The following is a 5,406-nucleotide window of genomic DNA, read 5'->3' as shown; positions in this document are numbered from 1 at the left end:
AGAGAGATTCGAGAAAGATCTTGTGTTATTTCACGAATGATTAATGCGGCACTGCACATGCGCCTTCAGGTGAAAATTAACGAAAATTCCATTTAACACGTGTTGAGCACGTGACAATGCTCGGGTAAAGTGCAGACAGGAAGATACCGCCCAACGCGTTCAGTCTCGCCACGTGGCCCATTGGCACAGTATAAGTATGTCAGTCACTCTTTAGCTGTGGAGCCCGGTTTCCTAAACACAAATTAATTGGGCCCCACTACTAAATTAATTGGACTGGACCAAAACCAAAGTTACCCCATTTGAAGCATTTCAACCATTTTGGGATGTTTGGAATCGTCGCCGTTTTTTAAAAAAATGGTGTTATGTTAGATTTACATAGGCGTTTTAACAAATGTTCATGTATCTCATTGTTTGGTTCAGCTGATTATTAAAAAATCGGGCATGTCTCGAAAATTGGGATCCATCGAATTTGTCGTTTCATGCATCGATGAACCAATTCCCTCAATGGTTGATTGATGTGTATCCTATGTGGTGCTTACTTATCAGTACATACATGAAAAATGGTGACAAAAATCACCTTACCAAACAGCATTGTATTGCTCACTACCTATGTGACAAAAGTGTTTTTTTTTTATGAAAAACGGGTCTTGGAAGTATGGACGTTTTTTCTTGAAAATCGGTCCCAAAAAGTACCCGCGCTTCCAAACACCATGAAAATTTACAAGTTTTTGATGATGCAGATTGCATGAAGAACACAATATTAAGGGGATTTTATAGATTCTTTTATCACATAATTAATATAGTATAGCTAGTATAGTAAATATATATATATATATATATATATATATATATATATATATATATATATATATTACTATACTAGCTATACTACACCATGAAAATTTACAAGTTTTTTATGATGCAGGTTGCATGAAGAACACAATATTAAGGGGATTTTATAGATTCTTTTATCACATAATTAATATATATATATATATATATATATATATATATTGGTGGTTTGGGACAATCTATACATACAACTATTAAAAGTGTGAATCTAAGTGCAGAACTTTTGTTTAACTAAAATACTCTAATTTTTGAATTTGATCCCTCACTCATAAATAAAAATGTAATTCAATAATGACTTTTATCATCATTCATATCCCTCTCATTTAAGTCTTATATTTAAGGTATTAACTCCCATCGACATTTATTGAATCCTATTCTTGACTAAAATATCTCTATTTTTGAATTTGGTCTTTCTCTAATTGTGATTTTGTGAGGGCATAAAATGTAATTTAAAATTCTACATTTATCTTCATTCAATTCCCTCTCATTAAATCTTATATTTAAGATATTAATTCTCATTCTTTCATTAAATCTTATATTAATGGGTCATATTCAAATACTAGTACATTAAAAAAACCAATAAAATTCATGAGGGGCATAAGTTTCCCTAAATTGAAAACCAATCTACATGAAATTGACATAAATTAATATGTATGTATTAGTAAAATTGGTTTAAATGGTGTATGCTTATTGAAGATCAATCTTATAGAAGTTATTTTCGTTATTTTCAAATCATTGATTCATAATTAATAATACAAAGTTCATTTTTAGTTTATTTTATATAATATTAATTTTGATTATTTTAAGTTTAAATCATTAATGGCATCCAATATCCAATCCAAGTCTAATCTAAATCGAATGGATAAAATTTGATTATAATTTAGGGGTGTTTGACAATGTGAATCTTTTTGTTTTCACTTGTTTCCAAAAGCAAATCATGTTTCTAAAACTGTCAAAATTATATATTTAAAAAAAAAAAAAATCTTAGAATATTTGAAGAGAAAACACACACACAACCAAGAACATGTTTCTTTGTTTTTGTTTTGAGAAACAATCTATACCAAATGGCTTTTATTTGTTTTAGGACCAACAACAAGATAAACACAATTCACGTTGTTGTGAGGCAACTTCCATTTGATGTTGGCAAACAATTTATTGATGATATATATGGCTGTGTGTGGTAGGATCGCTCTCATGATACAAGGTTAACTCCATAGCTGCAATAACAATATTGTTTCTCTATTTCCCTAAATTCCATAAGAGGAGAGATTAGTTGAACATGATGGCTGTTTAGTGGGCTGTGAAACCAATGATAAGGTTCCATGGTATAGTAATAAAACACATGGGACCCACACCTTTCACAGTGGGGCCCATGAATTTAATAGGCATGGAACATTATCATTGGTTCCACAGCTCTCTGAACAGCCATGAGTTTAGCTAATCCAAATTCCCATAAGAGAAAGGTAGTCTTTTTAGCAAAAAATGTTGGTTTTCACTTTTCAAAAGTCTGTTTAACCATTCTGTTGGATTTTAATCTCATAAGAGATTAAATCCAATGGGTTTGATTGGTCAATTACATGAGAAATTGCACCTGCACACTTGGTTGAAAAATAAGTTTTTCTCTTACAAAAAACCCAGTTTTGAGCTTGTCCCACATTGGAAAATTATAAGTTTTGTTTTCAGTTTTTCAATAGGAGCTGATTTACACTCCTTAGAATTAATAGAGGAGAGTATGGGGATTCGATACCGTGCAACGCGCGCACGTGTGTGCAGCGCAATGAGGCGCTTTATAGGTGCACTTTGCTCGCACTTTGCGTGGCTCGCGATGGACGACTCTGGTTTTGGTGCGTTGATGACCGTTGATTGTCATCAAGAGGCACAATTCAAAGTTAACAATCACCAACTGTTAACTACTTTTTAAATAGTCACAATGTTTGAAAATGTGACTGTTCAAGGTGTCTTCTCTAAACCAGCACCTACCTTTTCTTCATACCTCTTCAAAAATTATTTAAAGAGCATGAATCAAACTCCAAAACACACAATTTCGAAATTCACACACTCTCTCTCTCTCTCTCAGTCCGGTCTGTTACAGTTTCCCAGAAGGTTTCTCTGGAGACTCTTCAACTTTGCTGGTTGCAGATTCTCGCCCAAGGCTCTGTTGTATCCTGGGAACGAATTTGCCTGTAACCCAACAACAAACTCAGTAAAACTCAGTGGGGGCAAAAAATGTTCTAAAGATAGTGTCTTCAGACGTGCCTCAGAGCTTCTCCTCCAAAGTTATAGTGACCCCTATTTCCCCAACAATTTTAGAATGTTATTCTGCAATGGAGGCGAAAGCAAGCATGATTTCGATCAAGATGATGAATCAAGATCTTGTTCGACTAAACCAGTTTGATTGAGCAAATTTCAGCTGATGGCAAGACAAGATGATCTTCTTTCTGACTACACTGAAGCTATACTATCTGCTAGACCCGAATCTGTAACCACTTCCTGAACCTACTGACAAAGACTCAGAGAAACTAAAGAAGGAAAGAACAAAACAAGAAGAAGACTTTTGTGCCGAGGACACATATTGAATGCTTTATCAGACTGGCTCTACAACTTCTACAAGGAACTTACATCTCCAAAAGAAATCTGAAAGGCCCTGGAATTCAAATACAAGGTGCAAGAAGCAGATACGAATAAGTATCTTATCAGACCGGCTCTACAACTTCTACAAGGAACTTACATCTCCAAAAGAAATCTGGAAGGCCCTGGAATTCAAATACAATGTGCAAAAAGCAGATACGAATAAGTATCTTATTGCAGAATACTTTGACTTTACCATGAACGACCATAAACCTATACTGGAGCAAGTTCATGAACTACAGGTGATAGTCAATAAAATTCGATCCCTTAACATCATCATTCCTGAATCTTTTCAAGTGGGAGCAATCATTGCCAAACTTCCACCCTCTTGAAAGGATTACAGGAAGAAGCTTCTGCACAAGGCTGAAGAACTTACCTTGGAGCAAATTCAGCAACACCTTCGTATTGAAGAAGAGTCTCGAATTAGAGACAATAGGGATAAGACCCTGACCAGTATGCTGAACTCTAAGGTAAATTTTATAGAAAACGGATCGAAGAATACTAATCATGCATTACAAGTAAAGAAGAAGGATGGGAACTTCAAGAAGAGCAACAATAAGAAAGGATTCTGCTATGTTTGTGGAAAGAAGGGGCATTATGCCCGAGTCTGCCGACATCGGAAAGGCAGAACCAAGTCTACAAACATGGTAGAAGACAATCTCGTGGCCATGATTACTAAAGTCAACATGGCAAAATCGTCTTCTGGATGGTGGTTTGATTCAGGTGCCACAGTCCATGTTTGCAAGGACAAGTCCTTGTTCAAGACATATGAAGAAGTGACTGATGGCCAGGAGGTACAGATGGGAAACCAAACATGTACCAAAGTTGCTGGCAGATGTAGTGTAGAGTTGAACTTCACCTCTAGAAAGACACTGACTCTCTTGAATGTTCTCCATGTTCCTGACATTAGAAAGAACTTGGTCTCAGTAAATCTTGTTTGTAAGAGGGGATTCAAAGTTGTCTTTGAATCTGACAAACTAATCATATCCAAGAATGGGATGTTTGTTGGAAAAAGATATGGTTGTAATGGCATGTTCAAATTAAGTATTAATGAAGGAAAAGTTTTTGCTTATATTGTTGATTCTTTCTCTTTATGGCATGATAGATTAGTACACTTGAATTTTAAATCCATAAAAAACATGAGCAAACTTGGTATAATTGCTTACAGTAACGAATCAACTGAAAAATGTGAAATATGTGTAAAATCTAAAATGGCTAAAAACATTTCCCTAGTATTAAGAGAAACTCTCAACTTCTAGAACTAATCCATTCTGACATCTGTAACTTAATGGTGTATTAACTAGAGGAGGTAAGAGATACTTCATAACATTTATAGATAACTTTTCTATGTACACCTATGTCTACCTTATGAGAACTAAGGATGAAGGCTTTGACATGTTTAAACTATATAAGACTGAAGTTGAAAATCAATTAAAAAAGAAAATTAAAATCCTTAGAAGTGATAGGGGTGCTGAATACTTTAAAAATGAATTTAATACTTTCTGTGAAGAATTTGGAATAATACATCAGTGTTCTGCTCCCTATACCCCTCAACAGAATGCTTGGCTGAAAGGAAAAATAGAACACTTACAGAAATGATAAACTGCATGTTGTTAAAAGCTAGTGCACCCTTAAACCTGTGGGGGGAAGCACTCCTAATAGCCTGCCATTTACATAACAGAATTGTTTCTAGAGTTAATAACAAATGCCCATATGAATTATGGACAGGAAGAAAGCCTAATTTAGCATATCTAAAAGTGTGGGGGTGCTTAACATATTATAGAGTTCTAGATCCTAAAAAACCAAATTATGACTCAAATCTAAGAAAAGTATGTTTGTTGGATATGCAGAATATAGCAAGGCCTATAGGCTTCTAAACTTAGAGTCCAACATAATAATTGAAACTAGAGATGTTGAATTCTTTGA

This window comes from Nelumbo lutea, chromosome 1, assembly GCF_056320005.1.
Source record: "Nelumbo lutea isolate HS-2025 chromosome 1, American lotus-T2T, whole genome shotgun sequence".
NCBI lineage: Eukaryota > Viridiplantae > Streptophyta > Magnoliopsida > Proteales > Nelumbonaceae > Nelumbo > Nelumbo lutea.
The sequence above is the reverse complement of the archived record's forward strand: the minus strand, read 5'-3'. Positions refer to the sequence as shown.